The sequence below is a fragment of the Phaethon aethereus genome (assembly GCF_964289735.1).
Source record: "Phaethon aethereus genome assembly, chromosome: 2".
Classification (NCBI taxonomy): Eukaryota; Metazoa; Chordata; class Aves; order Phaethontiformes; family Phaethontidae; genus Phaethon; species Phaethon aethereus.
Genome location: NC_138582.1, coordinates 85,139,448 through 85,165,941, shown reverse-complemented (window position 1 = coordinate 85,165,941; position 26,494 = coordinate 85,139,448).

Below are 26,494 nucleotides of genomic sequence, written 5' to 3'. Positions count from 1 at the left end.
CAAAGCCAAGCGCATTGCCAGGCTTTGTTCCATGTTCCCTAACCCTCCCCTCTGTTTTAAAACAAAAGCATTGAAAACCAATTCCAAGCACTGAAATCACGTAAACAGTGCTTGTTCTAGCCTGCTGATTCTGACAGCCATATACTACATGGAAGCCACAAACCATATAAACGTAATTTCTTTTCAGCTTTGTCCCTGAAGGCCTCAAAATGTTTATCCTAAGGTTTATACAGGGAGTTTCTCTGAGAGATGTATACAGGTGTGTGCATGCCCAACATTTAAGATCAGTATTTTATTTTTTTTCTTTTTCCCAAAGGCTCAAACATAGAAGGATATTGTCTTTCATAGTAAGAGACTCCATTTATAGTTATGGGTCTACTATAAAGAGTTGGAAAGAAATGTCATATCTTGTGGATTAGACTGATCCAGACTATTTTTAGTCAGAAATAGCAGTAGACTTACAGAGAGTTCCCTTTTCATCCCTCACAAGTTCTTTCATGTAAAGTATGTTAATCTACCTGTTATATGAAATATTTGTCATAGTTTTAGTCTCAAACATTAGCTTTCCCTTCCTGGACCATCCAAGAACAGTGGCACATTCTTAGTGTGTTCATTTGATATGGAGTACACCAGTCTGTCTGCTTTCAAAACATTTGTCACTCAGAAAACGTTAGTACCTGGTGTCTCTGACTACGTTTAAGTAGGTGATGGCAAAACTCTGTGTCTTTCTACAGTTCCCTGTTCTCACAACCTTTTCATTTTCACAACCAAAATCAGTCCTTACCAGCCTGTTAGAAGATGTATCTAAGACCCAAACATTAATCCCTGATTCATATTTCTGTCTAATTTGCCAAGGCACTGGGCTGCTCATGAAAGAAAAATGCATCCAACAAAAACAGTGAATTTGCTTCCTCCTCCCAGGACTTTTGCTCAAGACTGTACATGAAATTCCATCTTCAGGCGTGAATACTTTTTACCTTCAAGTCATCAGGAGAAAATAGCAGTAGAAACTTGGAAAACTTGGAAACTTGGAAAAGAAATGGAGCCATGTTGAGAATTAACTTCCTCTTGTCAGTTATTTAGGCAATTAGGCAAATAAACTATTGAACTGAGGAAAGGTATCTGTGACTTCAGCCAGGTTTCTGAATGATGGGTGTCTACTTGCCTTTTCATGAGTACAAATCAAAGAGAGATGAGGACTTTCTTTTGAAACAAAAGAGTGTTTACTTTGGGTGGTTGTGGCATTAGAATAGAATCACAGAATCATAGAATCACTTAGGTTGGAGAAGACCTTTAATATCAATCAAGTCAACAATGCCAAGTCCACCACTAAACCATGTCCCTAAGCACCATACCTGTATGTCTTTTAAATACCTCCAGGGATGGTGACTCAGCCACTTTCCTGGGCAGCCTGTTCCGACGCTAGACAACCCTTTCAGTGAAGAAATCTTTCCTAATATCCAATGTCCTCTGGCACAACTTGAGGCCATCTCCTCTTGTTCTGTCACTTGTTACTTGGGAGAAGAGGCCAACACCCACCTCACTACAACCTCTTTTCCGATAGTTGTAGAGAGCCATGAGTTCTTCTCTGAGTCTCCTTTTCTCCAGGCTAAACAACCCCAGTTCCCTCAGTCGCTTCTCATAAGACTTGTGCTCTAGACCCCTCACCAGCTTCATTGCCCTTCTTTGGACTCGCTCCAGTGACTTAATGTCTTTCTTGTAGTGAGGGGCTCAAAACTGAACACAGGATTCAAGGTGTGGCCTCACCAGTGCCGAGTACAGGGGCACGATCACTTCCCCACTCCTGCTGGCCACACTATTTCTGATACAGGCCAGGATGCTGTTGGCCTTCTTGGCCACCTGGGCACACTGATGGCTCATGTTCAGACGGCTGTTGACCAACACCCCCAGGTCCTTTTCTGCCAGGCATCTCTCCAGCCACTGCTCCCCAAGCCTGTAGCGTTGCACGGGGTTGTTGTGACCCAAGTGCAGAACCCGGCACTTGGCCTTGTTGAACCTCATACAGTTGGCCTCAGCTCTTAGATCCAGCCTGTCCAGATGCCTCTGCAGAGCCCTCCTGCCCTCCAGCAGACAAACGCTCCTGCCCAACTTGGTGTCATCTGCAAACTTACTGAGGGAGCACTCGATCCCCTCGTCCAGATCATTGGTAAAGCTATTAAACAGAACTGGATAGGAATTGTTATTTATTTTATGTCATTATTCTTTTATATACTGTAAGGTAACTTTTTTCCTAGACAAAATGTAACAAACATTGATTTTGATTAACAAGTATTCTTTGCTATTTTTAATATTTCAAATGTCATGGGAATTTTTACAGTGAGAATTTTTATATATTAGGGTTTGTTTGTTAAAAAAGATGTGTTTTAAAAGGCTTGCTGTTGAAATATTTTTTATTGGAGAATATTAGAAAAGAACATTTTGAACTGCTTTAAGAAGGGCAAGAGTAGATATCTTTCTAGCCTTGGGTTACCCTTGTGTAATACCCACCTCATGACTGTACAAAATGAGCAGAGAACACATGGGAGTTGTGTTCCTAAGTGCAAGGAATACAAAGCCCCCAAAAGTGGTGTGATACCTCCTGGTCCACCAGGCACACGTAGTAGGAGAGAAGAGTCTGTGCACACATTCCCCGCCGTGTCTCTCCACGCTGAAGGCAGAATTACACAATCAGATAGGAGACAATGCAGCAACCCACTAATAATAAATCAGACGCACTGTGTAGGGAGGGAAATTGGTGGAGAATGAAATAACCAAAACCAAATGGGAGCTGACAATGATTTAGGAAGAAAACTTCTGAGCACTCCAGAACTGTTTCTCACAATGTAAGTTTGCCATTTGACAAGCTCAGTGCCTTGGCATGTAAAGTCAACAACAAAAAATGAGGAGCAGTTTGTATTATTAATGCTTAATCTGCCCCTCAAGATTGCATCAAGAGTATTTCGTAGCTGTAACAGGGCAGAAGCAGGCTTCAGGGACCTCTGATCCTGACCAGTAGTTGGAACTGGGTACTGCTGTTCAGATACATTGCTCTTAAACCAGTCACTGTTAGTATTTGAATGTCACCTCTATGTTTCAGAGGTCAGAGAGAGCACAGGTTTAGAGCAGCTGTAATCATTGTGAAGAACCATAAGTTAATCGTACAAATATTACAGACTTAACCTGTGAACATTTGACAGTAAATTTGTCTCTATACTTATAGCTGTAACAGTCTCATGGTAACTGGGTGATAATTCCTGCATATGCCACAATGCTAGCTGTTAAAATTAAAGCCTTAATTAGCTGCTGCTAACAGTTTATTCTTAAGCAATACCAAATTTCCACTGATCCTTTGTAGGGCATCTGTTACAAGTAGCAGTTACAATATTTAAAGCACCTTCTGCATGAAATTTCAGAGAAAATCCAAGTAAGTAACAGGTTGTGCCACCAAAACTCATGGTCTAACCACCCTCAGCATATCATACTGAACTACAAAAAACTTTGAGCTTTCAACTCTTGCTTAGAAAAAATCGTTTTAGAGCAACACAGGACCATTCACTGGCGGTCAGACGTTGCCTGTGGAAGTCAGTTGCACAGAAGCCCACAGGACTGCTCAGACCACCTGATCCTCCTTCAGGTAAAGGTATAAGGGAAGGAGCAACAGACCTAGTACCCTCCCCGAAGCTTGCAACCACTGCACAGCCCGGCTCCGTGCCTGTGGGACATAGGAAGAGGGAGAAACTACCTCTGTGACTCCATGTCGGGGGCAGAAGCGCTTCTCAGAAGCAAAGAGGAAGGGGGAGAGTTTAACTGACACCCCTGAACAGGCAAAGATTAGTTACGTGAAGCAGCAGCAACAAAAAAGTGCTGAGTTAACACCCAGGATGGCAGCAAGCTGAGGTTTACACACTGGTGTCTAGTCTCCAAGTTTGTACACCTTCCTCAGTTGTTCTCCCAGAATTATCTTTTAGGCCTCTTCTCTAGTTCAATATATAAAATTAAAAAAAAAAAAAAAAAAGAAAGAAAGAAATGTTATACTCAACAACTGCCAGATCAGTCATCTCCCAATTATAAAGCACAGAACAAAACATCTTCCCCAGAATTTTAAGCAACAGCAACTAAGTGTTGGGAATGAGGGAGGAGGGAAAACCAGGGAACACATTAATACAATTGATGGATAAGCATATTAAATTAGTAAAAATTACAGTGAATATTTTCAAATTTTAATACATGTATCCCAAGAGAAACAAACAGAACAGCTACTTAATTGAAAATAAAATTAATGAGAAATAATTCCCTTTTCCCCAAAAGCGCAAGACCCTATCATTAGCATTGTTAGTGTGTTATTATGAATCATTATTTTGGTAAAAAGCAGAGCTGAAACAGATTTTTTTGTTTATTGTAAACCACTTGTACTTTATCACATCGGTGTAACACATTAGGTGTGTCGTTGTTTATCTTGTTCTACAATAAGCAAGCTCCATATATTTTCAGGCTTCAGTGACTTCTGCTGGCATGCTGTATCAAGAAGATATTTCAAAAAATCATTCTGGCTTTCCTCCATTTCCAAAATGCTCCTTGCAAGTAATTTTTTACACTCATAGTTCAGTCAGGTTTCATGGATGCTTGGAACATTCTAAGGGCAAATCCTGCTAAGGGCAGACTAACTACATAGTAAGGGTAAGGGAACACAAATCAGAAGCAATCAAATAAAGCTGGCTAAAAAATTACTGCCTGTCAGGTAGCCACAGTAGCAGTCAGCTTTTCCTGCTTTTTGCCAGCTTTTTGCAAGGTAAGGCATGTTAATGCAAACTCTAACACCGAAGTGCTTTCCCTCTCTTACTGCAGAAGCTGAGTTCACATGTGCAAACAGACAGCACTAGTTTAGATCTTGGGAGGCAAAATATCAAAACTTTTCTGACTCCATCATGGTCGGTTGTGTGCTGACAACCAAAAGCAACGTTTTGCAAACTGTTTCCAGCTTGTTTTCCAAACTGTTTCCAGCTCCTTTCCCAAACACACACTGCCCGTGTAGCCCTCCGGTCTCCCCTTCCCCCAGCCACCCATGTGATTGTTGTGTTCCAACTCTGCCTGCAGAAATAGCATAAACAGTCATTTTTGCACTTCTTTTTCCTTGCTTTCCTTTCTCATGAGGTAGAGGCCCCTTGTCATTTTGGGAAATACTTTGGGTCAGCCTACGTCACGCAATGAACCTTACTGCAGAGACCTTGTGCTTGTACCGTGTGAACTAACGCTGAGAATAGAAGCAGTATTTTGGCACTGGCATAGCAATGTGTGCAAGGCACGTAACCTTGATGAAAAGACAGGGTTTGTGTTAATCTGTCCGTTTGAAAATAAGCTCTCCACATATTATGTTGTTTTGGCAATGTGGTGCTCAGCTAAACCGTAGAGATGTTCTAGCTTTCTATAATCTACCACAGCTATGATAGCGCTGAGGAGATATGTCGTGCGTGTTGATGGTCTAAGGAGAGTGTCATGACATACTAAATGTATGGAGCAATTTATTCTGTATTTGCAGAAATGAATAGAGATGCAACCTGTTGATGAAGAGTAGAAACCTGGCTGGAAAGTCTTTCAGCGCAGCTAATAGTTTTACCCTTACAGCCTTTCATGAGACATCTAGATGAGTGCATTGTATCATATCGCTGAAGAAAGAGGCTAAACAAGAGACTGTTTCCTTTACAGTGATTAAGTCCTATGAATAAGCTGTTAGATTGTCAGTAGGATTACTCTGTAGCACTTAAACAAGAGGAACAAGAAAGGAACCGCTAATAGTCTCAAAAAGGAGAAAAGGAATACAAATACTGCCTGTATGCATCATATTATCTGTACAGCTTATGAAATTGGAAGTTGTAGGGCTGATGCTCCTCCATGAAATTCCAGATATAACCACAGGTGTGATCTGGATGGCCTTGAGCCCTCCCAGGGAGGACAGCAAAGTTATAGGAGCTCCTTTTGTATCTTTGCCCCTCCATTTACCGGCCTTAATCACCATCTGCTACAGAACATATCAAAAGGAAGACCAGAGTCATGTCCCAGGTATTGGCTCACAGTCTATTCTGCTTTTGTTTGCTTAGGGCACGTTTCCAGGTGCCCTTACCATACTGGAGACAGTGCCAAACAAGCCCTTTCTCTTACTACAACACCTGTTTGTCAGGCAGCCAGTATCCGAATTCAATATATCCTGAAGAACAATGCTTTGGTGCTTATCGACAAGTCTGCAGGTGCTGCTTTCGCTCAAGATATGTGTCTGGACAGATGAGGCTCACAGCCAGTTCTCCTTGCTTCCCATTGTTTATCAACCAAATTTAAGCATCAGCCTCTGCGATCAATACAAATGTTTCCTTGTTAAATGAAACAGGAGGGTAGAGAGGACTCTGCATCTTGTCCATCCAGCAAGTCCTGAGGCACCAGCACGCAGCTCTGTGACCCTGTGCTATCTGACCTCTAAATGCAATGGCTTGGGATGCAAGCCCAAATTCACACAGCCCAAGCTCCACATCAGCTTCAGTGCCTGATGTTTCCCCCTTCACCAGATGCTTCTGAAGATCCACAGCCAGACCATGGGGAACATGAGCTGCAGGAACACAGAGGAGGAATATCAGCAATATTTCCAGGCTCTGACACTACTGTAACCACCTTTTTCTCAAAGCGTTTTAGTCTACTGATTCATCTTACAAGCTGTTTCTTTGCTACTTGCACATACAGTAATCTCCTTTTTTGTCATCATGTCATCGCTCTTAAGTCCAACCAAGATGTACACAAGTTCAGCAATTTGGGCCTATCTTTTACACGTAGTGTCTCATACTAAACGATCTGAGAGGCACCTGTAGCCTCTGAGCCCAAGCGGAAAACATTGCCCCTACTCTGCTCTGACTGTCAGTAAAATAAAATGGAAGATTGTTAACACACGAACTTTTACTAAGGTACTACTAGTCTTTCACTCAGTTTCCTGGCATGTCTGTCTTTGAAACCAAAGCAGAATATACACTGTCCATATTGAAGAAAAAACATCTGCTGAACTTTATCTGGAAGGCTACGCAGGGCACAGCTCCTGAGGTGTAGGCACGCAGCCTTGTAGTCACTTTCAAGGCTCAAGCCTAGGGCAAGCTGCTTGGTGACAAACTCTAGCAGTTAATTCTAGAAGAAACGTTTTGAGGCGAGCATGACCAAGCAGGATTACGAATTCCTCTTTGCCCACTAGGTGAAGTGCTTTCTAGAAGAAATCCAAAGGAAAGCATTAAAAACCCTACCTGTTTTTTGATTTGGTTTGGATTTAAGGGAGTAGGGCCTTGACTTGTCAGTGGTGCAGCCTTGGCTATTTGGCTGTAAACATACGATGTGGCAGAAATATCTACTATCTACCATAGTATGAGGGAGACAAGACCCTCTAGACACGCTAGTAAAACTTATTCTGTACGCCACAGAAATTTTACTCTGAGTAGCTGTGGACCTGAGGACTTCATTGGTACACCTAGTCAAATCTTTTTGTACAGATCCTGGTACCAAAGTACTGTTAAAACTCTGGAATATCTCTTCAAAGATAAGCTAAACTAATCATGTTAAAAAAATAATAGAAAGCTTACTCAGCATGTGCTGGCAGGATTGAAGGTAGAATGACAGAATGGCTGAGTTTGAAAGACACCTCTGGAGATTATCTAATCCTACACCTTTCTCAAAGGAGGACCAACCAAAGGAGTTTGTTCAGGACAATGTCCATTCAGGTTTTGAGTATTTCCAAGGATGGAGACTCCACTCTGGACAATCTGTTCCAGTGTATGACCATGCTCACAGTAAAATATTTTTTCATATGTTTAAATGGAATTTATTTGATTTCAGTTTGTGCCCATTGCCTCTTGTCCTGTCACTGGATACCACTGTAAAAAGCCTGGCTCCATCTTCTTCATTGCCTCCCATCAGGTGTTTACACTCATGGAAGATACTCATAGCCTCTTTTCTAGGCTGAACAAGCCCAGCACTCTCAGCTTCTCCCCACATGAGATGCTCCAGTTCCTTAATCAAAGTTGTGTCCCTTGCTGGACTTGTTCCAGTACATCCATGTCTCTCTTGTCCAGAACTGGACCCAGCACCCTGGATGTGGCCTCACCAGGGCTGAGTAGAAGGGAAGGATCAACTTCCTTGACCTGCTGGCAACAGTCCTCCTAATGCGGCCCAGGATCACAGAATCACAGAATGGGTGAGGTTGGAAGGGGCCTGTGCAGGGCATCTTGTGCATCGCCCCTGCTCAAGAAAGGGCAGCTAGAACAGGCTGCCTAGGGCCGTGTCCAGATGGCTTTTGAATATCTCCAGGAATGGAGACTCCACAACTTCTCTGGGCAACCTGTGCCAGTGCTCGGTTACCCTCGCAGTAAAAAAGTGCTTTCTGATGGTGTTCAGAGGGAATCTCCTGTGTTTCAGTTTGTGCCCACTAGTTCTGGTCCTGTCACTGGGCACCACTGAAAAGAGACTGGTTTCAGGATGCTGTTGGCGTTCCTTTCCCCAAGGACACTCTGCTAGCTTATGGTCAACTTCATGTCCAACAGGACGCCCGGGTCCTTGCCTGGAAAGCTGCTTTCAACCCAGGCAGCCCCCAGCAGGGACTGGTGCATGGGGTTGTTCCTCCCCAGGTGCAGGACTTCGCATTTCCCTGTGTTGAACTTCATGAGGTTCCTTGTCAGCCCATTTCTCCAGCCTGTCAAGGTCTCTGTGAATGGCAGTATGACCCTCTGGTGTGTCAGCCACTCCTCCCAGCTTTGTATCATATATGAACTTGAAAAGGGTACACACAGTCCCTTCATCCAGGTCATTAATGAAGATATTAAACTGTATTGATTTCAGTGTTGATCTGTGCGGTAGCCCACCAGAGACTGGCTTCCAGCTGAACTTTGTGCCACTGATCACAACCCTAAAGGCCCAAAAGTTCACCCAGTTTCAGTCCACTTCACTATCCATTTATCTAACCCATACTTAATCGGTTTGTCAGTGAGGATATTGTGGGAGACAATGTTAAAAGCCTTCCTGAAGTCAAGATAAATAATATCCACTGCTTTCTTCTCATCTACCGAGCCAGGCATTTTGTTGTGGGAGGCCATCAGTTTGTTCAGACATGATTTTTCTGTAGTAAGTCCATGCTGACTACTCCCAATCACTTTCTTGCCCCTAATATTTTGGAAATGGCTTCCAGATTTATTATTTCCATCACTTTATCAGGGACTAAGGTAAAGCCTGTCATTCAAATAAAGCTTCGAAACTCAATTTGCAAGCATCCTTGCTTCTTACAGACATCTCATTCAGCTTCTGTTAGAAGCAAATTTGATTAAACAAAGCTTGTATATCTTATTTTTAATAGAAAAACCACATCTAATCTTTTCACCACACTATTTATCCAGTAACTCCTTATAATTTACAGAAACATTCCATCTAGCTACCATTTAACATGGGTGTCAGTGATTCAAAGTTTCTTTCCTGTCTGTATGTGATGTACACATCTCCTCAGGCAATTGAACTCTACTAGTGTTTTCGTTAAACATAAAAATATTACGTTCAAAGGCAATTTAACATCTCATAGACTTCCATGATTAACATTATGTATTAGACCTAAAAAAGAAAAGAATTTGGCAGCAGAAAATGATTTTACGGCAACACAGTAGTTTCCACTAAATAGCAACTGTTTGTACTGAATTCTCAAATTTACTACACACTCCATCTCATATATTTCTCTATATAGCAAATGTCTTTTCTATCAGATTTTCCAGTGAAAGAGACAATCACCTATCTTGTTCACAATTCTGTTCTTATAGAGTAACTGTTAAGGAGCATAAAGCCAGTTTTTCAGATGGACTTCTAAATTGTGCCCACCTCCACTTACAGGTTTTAAAACAGTGCATTTACAGATTTGAAACTGATAGTTAAATGTATGTGTGCTTATTTGATTTATATAATATATAAAGTGTATTTCACTGAATTACTACATACATAATCATGTATATTGATGTGTGAACACCAATTGCAATATACAGATAGCTAAGAAATAAACATAGAAACCAATGAAATTTTTGATGTGGGATTTCATTGGCTTAAATAGTTGTAGTTTACAGAATAGGTTGTTTGCTCCCTTATTCAGAATGCCAAGAGCCTAGTTATGAAAAAAAAAAAAAATCTGGAAAAACTTAATCTAGGAAAAGTATATTGATGAGGATCCTTGTATGGCTTCACATCAAACCAAGCAAACTACCATCTCAAATGTAATTATGAGAACTAGATTTCTCTCTACTTGTAACTGACTCCAAAGATTAAGACACTGTTTCCTCACTGATAAAGAAATTCATTAAAATAATAAAAGCAATCCTGTTAGCTCAAGTGCTTGCAGTCTTTGAATCCGGACCAGAAAGACATCAGGTCTTGCCTCGATTTTCTAGGTGTAAGATTGTATGCAGTGCTTGTAAGCATCCCCAAATTCATTGTAGCCACATTTCTAAACAGAGAGTACTGAGATTAATACACCCATAATATATTTACTGTTATATATATATTTAAAAAGGGGAAAAAAAGTGAAAATGGACATTGTGATCTCATGTTTATATAATACACAAACTGTTTCAAAGGTTCATGATGATTTTATATTGTTCTTGAGTAATGTATAATAAATACCAGTGTAAAAACACTGCAATAATCAGTGTAATACTTATTCTCATGCTGATTGCTGATTTCATCTTCTTACTTTTCTGGGCTTCTAGCTGCCTTAGATTCATTTGAATATCACTGAGGGTTAGTGCTTATGACAGGTCAGGCCCTTTTGAACAGGACATTGATCAGTTGCATCGCAAGTGTGAATTTGGCTGCTTTCAGTAGTCTTCTGACATGGCATGCAACTCCTTCCCCAGGAAAAGTAATCTGAAAACTACTGTGGGAAGCTATGTACAGCCCAGAAATACCACTGAAACACTGTAGATGAGTTGCATGTTGCAGTTTATGAGCCTTCAGCCTTTAGCTACAGATATCCCAAAATCCTAGAGAAATTATTTGAAGGCATGAGTGGCTGCTGGTCCAGGGAAGGGGCTGGAGGAAGGATTCAAAATTCTCAGGAATGCAGAGCTGAGAGAGGTTGTGGTCCTGTCTTTTGCAATCATATAATTCCAGCCTGGTGAAAAAGATAAAAAAACCCAATTTGCTACACTTGAAACGGTTCTGGCCCTATCGTTAGAGGCATGAAACACATAATCCTACACATGCATCTCAACATGGTCAGCACACCTGTTCAGCAGCCCTGAAAATCAGTTCCCTCCAGTGGTTCTAAAGATTAATATGGGTGTTTTTCAGTCATTGTCTAGTGATTCTAAAGAAAATTTTGAAGAATATCATGCTTCTGTCAGTTTAAAACGTGTCTTACCTGATTTCCTTAAATTGGCTGAATAAATACAATAAAACTGAACAAATTTTAAAGAATTAATGTATTAATGTAATAACGAAAGAAATGAGAAAAACCTCCAATCCCTAGGTCATCTGACTGAGCATTCCAAGAAATTCCACTTGAGAGACCTTTCTGAATGCTACTGAGTATTTGTTGCCACACAGGTTATTTCCTTCTGAGGCAAGACTGGTTGATTTTTTATTTTGCTCCTATTCATTAGTGTATTTGCTAGGTAAAAGTTGCACTTGAAGTATTATGATCATCATATTGCCTTGGTCTGTAGAATACACCAAACATTATCCAAACAATAAAAAACAATCAAGAAAGTCAGAGGCATGATAAGGAAACAGCAGAGGGAGGAGGAGGTGGCCATTTTTACACGTCACACTACCCATTGTAGTACTAGAATGTGAACAATCAGGCTTTAATCAAATAAAAACTGCAGATGCAAAATAAAACAATCTCCAGGGTAGAGGGGGATGGACACAGCTCGGAGCAGAACCCATCCTAGAGCAAATGACAAGTGACCCTGCAGAACAAACCCCTGGTTAAGCTTAATAGCACAAGATCGTGGTTGCAATCAAATTTTAAAGTAAACAGCTCAAACCGTTATGAGAGAGTAGAAGACCACCTAATAGCTTTTCCCACTCCCTTTGAAAAATACAGTGAAAGGAGCACCATTGAAAGGGCTTGTCCAGGAAAATGAAATGATCTGCCATAACACACATTAAAGATATGGAAATTTAGACAATTAACAGTCACATCATCTGGAAGGTGGAGAGAAACAGTACAGAGTCAGTGAGAGCACTGCTATGTCCATAATGCCTACATCTCCTAAAGAAGAGTTTCTGAGCCATCTGGGACACGACAGCACATGCTGCTCCCAGCAGATTGTGTATAAGGCACACAACTATCAACACACTTAAAATGCTGTTTTCCTTACTGAGCTAGTGTTGATCCCAGAGCTTTTGTTTGATTGCTCTACCTTACCACAGCTGGCTAGGACATTGACTTTAACCAGAGCTCAGCTATGAGATTATCTATTACTGAAAAAAATGTTGGTGGAATGAAAATTCCCACTTTTGACTAGTGAAGGATTCCTTTCAAAGTTTAAGCCAGACTAAAAAATGGTTGAAAACTGAACCAACTAACCAACAAGTTAAACTATTCTGAATTCAGTTAGAGAACACTGAGATTTTTGGTATGTAGGAACTTTTAAATTTATCATTCTGATTTATAACAGGACAGGAAATAAAAAAAAAAAAGTTTAAAATTTTAATGGAGGACAAGAACTAGTTTTTCCTTGAGTGTTGCAAGAAAGACCCAGAGACTGAAATAATATTGGAACTATACTGCCAAAGAGTAGACCAAGACTGTTTTGATAACAGGCAAGTATACTTTGTGTAGCTTTTCATTTTATCTTTTGTTATATATATATACACACAAACACGCACACACATTCTCATATTCATGCATTATATTTCCATGATATTTTAAATATAATTTTTATTAAATTTTCATTGAGTACAAGTAATTGTTTCATATAAAGAAACATATGTACTTCAGGTATATAGTTTTGTTTGTTGCTTTCATGATTGTTAGTGGAATCCTGCTAAGCCCCCAACATGTCCACCATGCCTGCAGCAGAAAAGCAGGTGGTATCAAGAAAGGAGCTGATGGGCTGCCCCTTGGGCTGCTCTTTGACAGTGTTCACAGCCAGACCAGCGACACGGCCTTGGCTAGTACAAGTCCTTGTCAGGCTGGTGTTCTGCCTGTGGTGACAAAAGGCCCACTGTCACATGTACTGCATATGATTTTATTTCTTTCGACCTCCCAGAGCTGGAGATTTCTCCTCTACTTCTGGTCTAGGCTGTGGAACAGGGAACCTGCAGAAGGCCATGGTGCCGAAGAAGGCAAGCACATAAGCTATCAGGATGTGCCTAAATGGGACCGGTTGCTCCAGGCATGCAAGATCCCAACACCAGCTTGTATGGACCACAGTGGAGCACCACATGGGGCACCGCTTTTGCAGAACCATTATGGGTGCGTTACCTGGGTGCTGCAACCTCCCAGAGAGGATGTCAGGGGCTGGGCACTGCACCCAGCCAAGGGGTTTGGTCAATCTGGGCTATTTAAGCACAGAAGAGATCCAAAACAGAGAAGGGAGCACGTTGATGATTCCTTCTCACAAATTTCCTCTTTTAATGAAGTAATGAGACCTTCTCTTTTGTTTTTTAATCTCTTTTCCCACTGTTTTGCTCTCGCTCTCTCTCTAACTCACTAGTTCTAGACAGCACATCTGTCCACCATGTTCACAGGATAATGGAACCTACAGGTTACTGCTGATGGCTGCAGATTCTGCACATCCCTGCAAGTTCTACATGCATGACCTAGAAATTCATTTATGATCACACCAGAATAGATAACACACATGCTTGCACTGCACTATTACATACAAATAAATGAAAAACACTAAAAAATGGCCCATACTGATTAAAAATAACATGGGGAATGGTGGAGAGAGAGCTATAAGCTCACTTACATCACAGTCAGCCTAGGCAGGTCTCCTCCTACCTGTGTGATAAATATTTTCCACTACAGTCACACAATCAAACAGGAAGTTATAATTAATTATGAATGCACTTCTGGATCCGCCTGGAAAAAAGGAAGCAAAGGACTGTTGGTGCCAAGCAACACAGATAGGCTTCCTAAAGAAACCATCCCTTTGATTTCATTGTCACAGTGGGTGCACCGTATTCCAACGTGAAGGTGAGAAAAATCAGCTCCCTCCGGGGGACCGAAGGTACAATGAGCACACAGCGTCTACTGATAGGAAAGCAGAGCTCAGGTATTATTTATCACTAACCGTTGCCGGTGGCCCTGCGCTCTTGCAGTAGAGCTGCCTGCGAAGGTGCCACCTGCCTGTCCTGCCTAGAGTGAAGGACTCCAGTAGGGTTCTGCAACGTTAAAGACAGTATTTCTGACAAGTTATTTCTAGCTTCAACATTCAAGCTGTCAGGGCTGTTGTCAGTTCAAAGCAGGCTCTCTTTCCTCTCAAGGCGTTACATAACTACCAGTTTTGTTTGTCACATTTACCAGAAGCTGCCCACAAGAAAACAATTCACTGGAGGATATAGCAGTTAAAATACCAAGGTCTGGCTTTTATTTCTCCTCATTTTTACCCCTTCTCTTTCTTCTCCTCCCCACACGTAGGTGACCAGGAGAGGACATTTATCATTAGATTTGTGATTATACGTCTCACATTTAACTTCAAGTACAGTAATATAGTAAAACTGTGATCCATAACCAAGGAGAAAGAAGGGAACCATAATTCAGCAGAAGAGTGAAATCTGTTGATTAAAACATGCAAAAGCAGCAATTTGTTGAAAAGTCTGTATCACTTAACAGTACGCTAGATTCACAAGAAATATACTGATGTTTGTTTAACACCGTCTCTTAATTTGTGATCATCTGGAAATATATTTGGTGCTTCATAAAACGCACTGCAAAGTAAACCCCTGCTCAGGAATCAAACAAATTGAAGGCCTTTTTATCTTGCAGTTGAGGTGGTGGTGTGGATACCACACCTATGCAGAGCTCCACTGAATTTCATTCAGAAAGATGAGAGTTTGTAATGAGGAAGAGGGAAGAACTGCAGCTTTGCATTATAAAAACTGGTATCTGCCTTAGCCCTGCGAGATTTCCATATATCAGAGTTCACACAAGCCCTTACTAAAGCTTTGCAAGTGGAAGGGTTCAAAATGGTTTAGATCAATATAAGCCAAAACAGCTCTATGAGAAGTGCTTTCAGTTCAGAGTTGTTGTTAATGCCAAAAAAAAAAAAAAAAGGGAAAAGGTCCTTCAGTATGCTAAATGTCTTCTTCCTTCAGCCAATTTTAAGCTTTTTTAAGTCCATATACAGGCCTATTATAAATGATCTACAAGCAACTGTAGACCTTTCACACTTGAGGAACTCCAATCTCCTTAACAGAACAATAGAGATTTTATGTCAGGTTCTCTTGTATTATAATTCCCCAGGACAGAATATGTATACAGAATTGAATAACATGGGGGCCTGGAAGATATTACAATAAGAATGACTCATCTTAAATGAGGGGCAAGGAAACCTCTCACTGGGCTCCACGGCAGAGTCTGATAACACCAAAGCACGTGGATTATCTTCCTAGCTGGGAACTGCAGCACACAGCACAGCACGTCTTACACCAGATGTCACTGCATCATGCGTGATGAATAACACATCTTCATTACAGTTTTTCCCTGCTAAAATCTGTATATACGATGTTGCAGCAAAAAGCATCACCTAACATTCAGTAAATCCATTTCCCTCTGTTCTGATTAGCAAAGCAATTTTTCTTAGACCTAAAGAAGCGGCCAGCATCCCTCTTTCCTCCCAGCTGTGCAAGGTATTACTGCTTTTTAAAACGGAATGCAAACGAAAAATGAGAAGCTGGTTGTGTCAGGGTTATTTCTATTTCTACCTAGAGAAACAAAATTTTGCATCCTCTTTTCTCTCACTTTTCCTCTCCCTGTCAGACAAAGCCGTACAATTACGGACACGAGAACGGACACGCATTCTCCATTTACAAAGGGCTTAATTTAGTCCTTGAGTATGCACAGCAATCCTCCCTGCAGCAAAGTGATGTCAGACGGTGTGTACCCCTGCAGTATATGGAGATCCTGGTTACCATGAGAACCAGACTGCTGCTTCGCCGAGGTTTCCGCACCCTGCTACGAAGACGTGCCTCCATTTTCCCACACGGAAGCAGCTCGGCCGCAGGATGCCCTGTGCCAGGCTGGCGGCCCCGACGCTGCTGCCCTCCTGCCAGTGGTCCTCAGCTAGCTCCAGCTCTGCCGCTAAAACCAATGCGTACAAGTGTCAGATAATCAGGATTATCTTTCTGAAGCAACATCCTTCCCACGTGTATTTCTTCCCCTCCTCTGCCCTCCACCCTGGAAAATAAAAGAAAGTAAGAAGCTGCTTGGACTTGAGGCAGTATTAGAACAGACAATATTTTATTGCATTGGGAAAGAAACGAAAGCTACACCGCCACAGTGAGACCTCAGGGGATATTTATGTCTTCGAGCAGCCATTTTTCCAAATGCTGCTGCATACACATACTGCCTTTCTGAACACAGTTAGAGCAAATACTGCTGTGATAAACCACCTTTCTGCTCCCGAGCTAAAGGAAAAGGTTGTTTTCCCTTTTCACTTCTTTTTAGGGATACAAAACCAGCTTCTTCAGATACAGAAGGCTTGGAGCTGATCAGCGAAAAAGGAAAAATCAATATTTTTTCCTCTTCAGGTATGATATCTAGAAAAAAACCCTTGAGGCAAGACACTGAACTGCATAATATGTTTAAGCTGCAATGAATGAAAAGACTTTATCACATTCCATAATTAAGAGAAGTGTAATATAACAACAAGTAAGCTAACATTCATTAGGAAAGTACTATAAGGGAAATATAGTTGTGCATATTCCTGCTGGCTAACACAGAACTAATAGACCGGACAACCAAAGCTAAGTCAAAGCATAACACCCCAGAAGTGCTATATGCCAAGTTAAGCCACAAAAATCCAAGTCCAAATGGCTTAATTTCAGCATTTAACTTTCCCTTAGCACTCTAGAGAGCATCCCGGAGCCACAGAGACTTTTTCTCAGTTTCACAGGTAGCTGGGACCTCACATGTCTGCCACCGCAGCCCTGTTACCTGAGAATGGGGAAAAGACCTGGAAAAGGTCTCTCTTTTCTCGGAGGAAGCCAATCAATTAGCAATTAGATTAAACTCAGGTCACTTCTTTTTAACATTTGCTCTACTGGCAGGTTTTGGCTTCTTTGTCAGACATGATGTAGGCTTCTGTGCCTGAAATCTTGTCCATTTTTTCTAACCGTGTCAGCTAGAAAAAGATATTAGCTCGCTCTTAAAAACCTGGCAACCGATTAAAAAAAAAAATCTTTCATTTTAACAATACGGGAGCATGAACACAAAATAGCCATGAGCATGGTTGACTCGGGACTAGTTTTCAAATTTGAATGAATGGCACAGCAAATTTTTGCCTGTTTGCCCAGTGTTGCTCAACACGGAACTGCACAGTTCTAAATTCAACCAGTAGAGGACAGTGGTGAATATACACACCAGCAAGCCTGTCACTCATGTTTTTTATATATGAAGCAACTTCTCTGTATGAAGTGCTGTGTTTCCTGCCATCTCAAAAGTCAGTTAATGTTTATGAAATCTGTGCATGTCAAAGGAATACGGATTACAAAGAATCCGCAGAACAAATGTAAATAATTATGCTCCATGTATGTGGAGTGTATTTCTTGTTTATGCGGAACACCACTTGGGTCTCACTCAAAGATTTTGAATTGGTCCTTGTTCAACAGGCTTCAAAGCTTTTCCTAAACAAAAGACAGACCTACACTGCAAATCCAATAAGCATTTTGCTTATGTTAGGAATGCAGGACAGGCCCCTCAGTGTAATTATTTCTGTTCTTTAATATAATCCAGAGTCCAAGAAGGCGGTGAAGTTACACAAAAGTTCGCAGAGCTTTAGCCTGCATCAGGAGCAGTTGCACTGCCCGTCCTTTCAGGAACAAGTTATAGAAGAATACAGATCTAATCACTTTTCAGCTTTTCAGAACAATTCTATAGTTTCTTTATCTACCCACCTCGATCCAGCCTCTGTATTCTTTTAGTGAAAGCCATTGGGATTTCTTGTGCAAGTACACCTGTACCTAAAGCCCCTGGACTGCGAGTTCACTAAGCTGAAGTTTATGGCTTATTTTGACCTGTAGAAAATGTTCCTACTTGAAAAACAAACAAGCAAACAAAAAAACCCCAAACTTAGCTGCACGTTCCATGAACAGTGACAGAGCTATAGCATTTCATTGGTACTTGCAGTGTTATCTATCTTGGCCTTGTGGCCTGGGGTTTTTTGTTGTGGTTTTGTTTTTGCCACTTCAATGCCAAGTTAAGTAATGTACAACTGAGTTAAAAACTTCATATGATTTCACAACACAGAGCACACAGCCAAAATATTTTGTGTTTTCCCTCACTTAAAGTATAGTAGCTTGAGGACAATGCTCAGAGAAGTTACAAGCTATATCAACCAGGAACAACATTTCAAACTTTATGTAAACTGTATTGCATGAGAGAGCACAGTTCAGCAATTTCTATCATGTTACATTTTCAAAGTGACATTCTACAAAGCCCTGAAGAGACTAGCACATAACAAAGAATGTCTCCCAGGGTCCAGTCTCTTCAGATTCATCTGCAGCAATACAAAACACCTGTTAATGGAATAAGTAGAGAGTGCCTGTTTACAAGGGGAGATGATCAGGAAACAATTTCTGAAGACCTTGAAATAAAGAGACAAGACTTCACTCGTAGGAGTATTTAATCAGCAAATATGTTCAAGTACCTCTCCATGCAAATATCTAGCTCATATTCTGATCTTCTAGAGCACTGAAAAATATCTATATTCAATTAACAAATGGAATATTGAGAGTTGTGATTAGTATTTTCTTTTCAGGAAATGGAATATTCACCAGGTACAGAAATAAATGACACACTGGTTCACTTCAGTATATGTTCGGATTTTGAGTTTTGCTTTAGGTTGCTGTTTGATTTTTTGCAAAGGCAGGACAGTAAGAGTTATAGGATCAACTATAATTGCAGGGATAGGGACCTGACAGCAAGCATGGATCAAAGCCTAGGCATTACAGAGTCCACAGAGTGTCTGAAGTCCCAGAGGTCTTGGAATTAAGTTCAGAATATGAAATTGCCTTTTAAAAAATGCATGCATCTCTAGACTTCACAACTGCAAAGGTAGAGAGAGTGCAGCCAACTCAGTGGCACTAAGTGAGCCTGCAGACACTCTGAATGAATCCGTCTCGGTGTGGTGACCTACCACTAGCGTCTCCCATCCAAGCCTCGTTGCTCCAGGCGCTCCCGTCAGCGGCAGACTCTGAGCGGCTGGGTGGGCTCCACGTGCAAAAGAGCAGAGCACGGAGCCGTGTTAATTTGGTCCCAGTGGAGTTCGCCATACCAGTGAGTTTAAAAGTGTACTTATGACCTCCAGATTAATTTGTATTCTTGGCAGGTGCAAGTCATTGCATGATTTTCAAGAACTTGATTTGTTCATCTAAGTCACAGGGAAACCATGTAATAGCTGAAATCTGTTTCTTATTCATACTTTTTTCCTCATCTAGCAATACTTACCGACAATGGCCACTGGATAATATATGCTGTGCAGAAGTTTTGCTTATATCTGTATAAACTACCCATATTTGTATGTATAAACTAAGCATTTATGTTTTCAGATTATTGATAAAAAAGGAAAAACCTCTGGCATTGATGCAGAAGTCAAGGAATGGCTACACTAGTCCTGTCGTTTGAATCCTACTATCCCATTGCTTGTCTGTACAGCAAGGCAACTACCAAATGCCATTAAGATTGTCTATATATCAACCCACAGGAACAGAAAAAAATGTTAAAGCTCATCTCTTTTTTCAGTTGACTGACCTGTGAAAGAAGGGGGGGGGGAGTGGGCAGAAATTAGCGCTTTAGATTTTCCCCTCTTACTTCTTTTTACTCCTCAAAGAGCAAGGGTGATTGTTTCCTGGAGTGAAAAGAAAAGGTTTAGTATCTGTATACCGTGAAGAAAATTCACCGAGGCTCTTTGTGAGAAGCAGGAGGGGAGAAGGGGACTGCCTAAATGCGAGGAACGAGGCACTTGCTCTGCCATCTGTTCCCGTGCGCGGTGACCAGGCTGCTCGGTGGCCTAAGAGGCAGCTGCTCCCTTTTCCCAGAGTTAACACGAGGTACTGGAAAGAGAACACCCACCCTCTAATTCTGACTCTGCCCACAAAGGATCACAGCAAGTACGTCTGTGGTGCCCGTTTATTTGTGATACAGCCCCGGGCACAATCCCTGTGACCGTGCCGTGCTGCCTCTTGCGACAGTGGCGAGCTGCCTTTTCCTCCCGCGGGCAAATGCGAGCGGATTAGCACCGCCGTGCTCTGCTGAGTAGCCTTTGCTTTGCGTGCGTTACCCTCACTGTATTTTATGTCATCAATCAGATGATTCAGCAGCTTGGTCCTAAGTTGAGGAACAAACGAAGATTACCGAAGGGGCTGCTTGAAGGAAGGACGTGAACAAAAGCCCCATTTGTTAAAAGGGAAAATAAATAACAGCCTGGCTGTTACATGAGAGGAAGCGAGACCAGCGAGGGATGCAAAACTTAGGATACCAGCTGCTTGAACATGAACTGGGAGTGAGGTTTGCCTTTGCCCTCTGCAGAGCGCAGTTCCTCAGCCTATGAACTGGATCTTTGCTTTGCCAACATCATGGCGTTAAAGTGGCAACGCAGCTTTTGGTTTCTTCGCTTTTTTTAAAGCATTGAAAGAAAGAGCGTTTAATGCTATTCATGTAGAAGTCTTTGTCCCTGTCACTTTCTACCAGCTTTCTTGTCTCTTTGCTTCTAATAGTTCAGGCTAAGTTTCCTCTAGGCCTAACCAAGATTTATAGGAATCACAAGCCGGGACTTTAGTATCCTGTAACTGGGGTATTTCTGTCTTGCTTTATTTTATTTCTGTTCATAATGATGTTCTGTTTCTCTAAGAAGACTGGATGAGATGAGACTTCTTAAAGAAAAGGGCAATTCCTTCTTCTGGAGATCAGCTGAGCTTGCCCAGAGAAAAGATAGCTTCAGGAGCAACGTGCTGCAGGAGGCAAGAAAACATTGCTAGTGGTCAGGAGCCTTGTATTGGGTTCACATGGCAGGTTTTGGTACCCAGGCTGGGGCAGGGGGGCTGCAGGGATGGCTTCTGTGAGAAGACACCGGACGCTGTATCCATGTCAGACAGAACCTGGTTCCAAGATGGGCAAAGCTGAGCCCATGAGCGAGCTCGCGCCAGACAAGGTGGATGGGCCCTGAAAGAAGCTGCAGCCGGTGGAGAGCCCACACTGGAGCAGGCTCCTGGCAGGAACTGTGCCCCGTGGAAAGGAGCGCATGCAGGAGACCATGGCAGATCCACCTCAATGCTTGGGGGACCTAGACCCATCATATCCCTCCAGCTCTGCCACACCAGTCAGTTGTGGGCATCATATGATGTTGTTGCGTGGCTCTGCTCGCGAATTGGAGCTGTGCTCCCCCCGACCTGTCCCTAACACTTTAAAACTAGATTGCCTGAGAAACCTGAATATTTGTGTTTGGACAGTTTACTCTTCTAATCATTTGACAGAAACTGAAGGTTCATAGAAATTTACAGCTAATTTAAAAACTGCTTCCCCAACACCAAGCTACACATCAACTTCACCAACTTCACCGACGGGAAAACTGACTGGAAAGGCAATTCTCAAACAATCATATCTGGGTTGTACGTCCTCCTGCTTTATACCATTTCATGCCTTCACCAAGACTCCTGGTAGGAGTCATCTCTGCAGTGGAAGTCCTAGTCCAAGTGCTTCTATCAAAATATTCAAAGCTGAAAACGAGTGCTTTTAAATGGAGCCCAGAAACCCCTTCTCCCTTCATGTGGAATTCCGTCTCTCTAGCATCAAATAGCAGTGCCTTCCTTTCTCACCCAGCAAAGCACAGAAGCATATGATTAAAGGTGCACACAATCTTATATGAATGGCTGGAGAGGCTTTCCCTCACAAGAGATGAGTAAAGAATTAATTTATTACACTCACTTAGGTCAGGATGCTGTCCACGTAGCCAAGATGGGAAGCATGAAGGCTTTTTCTCTTCTAACGAGAAGGAAACGGGCATGTTTCATTTGCACAACCCCTACTGCAGAAGGCAATAATATCTGTACCTATGTTTACCTATGCATTATGCTATATATTGCAGTGGGAAAGGCACATACAGAAAAATATTCTTTCCATGTGGATATTGAGTTCTGGGTGGTGATGCCTGGGGCTGGGAGTTCCATGGAAATGCAGAAAGGAATCGTTTATGCTAATGCAGACCTATGACAATAATTAATGGTCACTCTGTTCCCATTTTCATAAGAAAGACATGTTTTAGTGAATTCAGGGGTGATGAGGCTTGGCTTCTAATGCAAACCTTACGAATATATGTAGACACAGATAGCTTGTCACCATGTAGAATTTGCCAGCCAACACTCAGAATAGCTCAGTCTATTTCTAATATATCTGAAATCTCAATTTGGCTTGCTTCCATGTTATTTCAAGTGATTTGGAATTTATTTTGCAGTTGTTTCTGGAATGTTATGTATCCAAAAGCCTGGTCTAATTTATATAACTACATAGAATATGCGTGCGTGTGTGTACATATGCATTATTTCTCCCTACAAATCTTACCTCGCATCGTTAGCCCACAACTCTGAGCCACACATCCTTATCTGGTGCTTTTTTTTCACGTTAAAACCTAACTTGAACGTTTTTTTTTTTGTTTCCAGAAGCGTATTGCCTTCCCTTGGCAGTTGTCCTGTACTGCTGGAGTTTCTGGTAGTCTGTGACACACATCGGCAGTAACATTTGAACTGATCTCTTAGAGTACTTGTCTCAGCAATATCCATTAACTTGCACCTATAAATAAGGGTTCTTTTTAGAAATCTGGCCTGTTTTACATCCCCATTTCTGTCAAAGTGAAAGCATAAGGGAAACTGAGCACTTTGGTACAAAATCACTGATACCCTTGTCATTTATTGACATATTCCAGGACTGAAAACAATGTAGAAATGTAATGAGATGTTTAGTTCCAGACTTATTAAAATTGTTTCAGTAATCAACAAAACTTTTATTTCTGCATCTGGGACATACCGTAGATATCCAGGTAATTCAAACCCTCATTTTGTGATTGTCGTTGTGTGATGGTGCTTACATGTATCTCATGAAAATATTAATTGCACTTCTCTCCTCAACCCATACAAGTTTTCACATATTCTCATTTGCATCAGCAGTATGGTACCTGTCCTTTGCATCTGATTTACATTCTGCTGGAGTTTACTCTGTGAACTGTAGCCAGCCCCACCCCCAAATTTTGTTTTTTTGTACAAATGTCATTCCTTCATCCAGGCTATTATAACAACGACATTTTTTCTGTGTGGTCCATACCTGAAAAATTATATCATTTCATGTGTCTTCTCTTTAGCTGTGTCAGTGTCCTACAGCAGACAATCAGGAATGCACTTTTTTGTTTTCTGGTGTCTGACTCCATGGATGCTTTACCCTTACTGAGTAACATTAATACTATTATATACTTCTGTTTTACATATAACTTTTGCCTCCCATCTGTACTATTCCTATTGCATTTGGGTATAACTTACATCCACTTTATCTTACATTTTTCTTCCTCCTGCTCCCCTCTCTCCCCCGCTCCCATTCATCTGTTTTAGAAACCTTATTCCCTTTTCCCTAAGCATCTTTTGCTATCTGGATATCTAATCATAGACTACCTGCCTGCCTACCCTAGTCATTCCCCACACCCACACAAAGTTTCCTTTTTTTATTCCTCATTCCTTTATGAAGGACATGTTCTTCCTTGTTTCTTACAGAGGGCGGGACCCAGCTTTTCAAAGCAGGTGTTCAGGCTCTTCCAATGAAGCTTAAAAGAACAAAAGGTCAAATTCAGCTGCAATGGATAACATCTCACCTCAAAGGGAAGAATTTGTTCCCAAATACCTTTAAGGAGGGGAAGAGGAAAAAAAAAAAGTCAAAACCAACCAAACAGAAAAAACATGAAGAAAAGCATCTCTAGGTAAATAACTTGCCTTCATTGACATTTTTTAATTAAAAAGACAGGTCTGAAAGGCAATGTAGCAAACTAAAGACCATGACATGGTGTAGTAGGCAGTGATGATGTTGCTTTTAAAAGATTATGTTTATGGGCTTCTTTTAAGGATACATTGGAAGGAACTTTAGATAAGAAAAAGAAGAAAATGTTGCATTACTAAATAAAGTGTTTGCCTCTTCCTGGTATGTACAGGTACAAAACTTCTCAGTACAACTATAGGAGAGAATTTGCATCTCCGGGGATAACGGATTCCCTGGAACAGGAAGGAGAAGGAGCAAATTTTGTCCACTTCAGAGCCATGACTTTTTTCAGTTACATCTCCACTGTAGAGGCTCGTGCAAGAAGTTGAGATGACTGAGGGATCAAAAGGTATCGATTCAGCTGCATGGTATCTCCTGGTTGCTTTGCAGTCTGTGAGGTTCATTACTTTCACTACTTTAATAAAGCTTGTGTTCATAAGCTGTAAGCCAGTATTCATTAGGGACTCCATTTTGTAGCTGCAGTCATATCCTGCCTAGCTCAGGACAAGCATGTATGTAAAAAAAATAATAAAAAAAAAATAGTGTGAACTCATTTGAAAAAGACAACCAGATTTTGAATTTAGACATTTTCAAGGGAATAGCACCTAGAGAAGGAATTGGAAACGTGGAGAAAGACAAAAAAAAAAAAAGGTGAAAACCCCTCTTCTTGCATAACTCCTTGCAGTTTAGCTCAGCTTGAGAATTGTATTTCTGGGTTTTTTTCAGTGTGGGCTGGTAGGGCATATGCACTTACTTGATTTTTCACCGTTTCATCTGAGAGCTTGTATTGTCTCATAAAACTACTGAAGGAAAGAAATTAAGGCAGGATGATGGAAAGTAACTTCCTCCATCCAGTTTCCACCCATTTCTGAAAAATGGGACATTCAGGACTGGATGCAATCCAACCTTTGTAGATCAATGCTGTCTTTAATTTAAAACACCATATTCCCATCAGCTGCTGTTGATAAATTAAGACATAACTGTACTGTATATTCCTGGATCATTAAAAGACTCTGAGGAAAGAAAAAACAAACCCTCAAACATCAATGACATTCATACAAATTACTAAACTATCCTTTCTTAACGGGGTAAAGTCCAAAATAGGGTAATGCACAACGGTGTTGATTAAGTTATTGTACAACTCTCTTCTGTACAGCTGTAGATTGACAATGTAACATTCTGTGAGAATTTCTGATCTTTAAGCTACTTCACTTTATCGACTATGAATAGAGAAACTGTTGCTTAATTTTATTCCTTTCAAATCCTGCAGTGTAATTAAGGGGACTAAATCTTGAAATCCAGTTCTCACCTCAACTTTAACTTAACAATATATATGCTGCGCCTGTAATATCTGCCAGCTGAGGATCTAAGATGTCCCACATAGCACTTAGAACATTAAATAAGTGTTTCCACAATACCAGGAACACATTTTAATAACAATCTTGATCAGATGTCCAGTGGAATCTAATGTCAACTGTAGTGATCTCTTAGCCAGTCCTATACAGAGCAAGTCCTGAGAGAATACGTATTAAATAAATTAATTAAAATTTAGATATATTAATTACATGTTAGTCTCACTGTCTTTTCCCTTCACCATCTGTCACATGATATGGCATGGTTAGTCAAGTCACGACAAGTAAATAGAATTATAAAAATGGGATTTGTAAGGATTATAAAGTATATGGATAATTTCATCACCAGTGGCATTTACTGTACAAAACCATTTTTTCCCCACACAGTTTTGTATCACATCAGCTGCTTATCATAAAGGCAAGACAGGAATTTCTCCTGTGTATCCAAATAGAGAAATGACAGATTTGACATCCAAGACGACTGTTCTCCCAGCAGAATGTAAAATGGCTTAAGGCGAGGGAGTACAAATTAAACACATAATGCCATTCATTTCTTGGGACTGCCACGTATTGATGAAAAATTGCCATTTTTCTTGCTCTTGCTTATGACACTCTTCCTGTAAATTTTATGCCTATAAACACTCTCTTTGAGCTTCATATCTGGAAAAACACAAAAGTCATAGAGATAGGCAAGTCAAAATCTTGTTCAGACGGGTTCTGCTTGCAAGTGGTGATTCCAGGTGGTTTTGGAGCCTGTAACAGCCTCTGAACCTGTGCACATCTGTAGCTGCAACCCGCTTTCTTGTTGCTGCTTAAGAATATAAACGGCGAAGACTAAGAACTAGAAGGCTGCAAACAGCCATCCCATTAAAAAAATTAGGCAGCAATATAATACCTCCATCCTTATAAA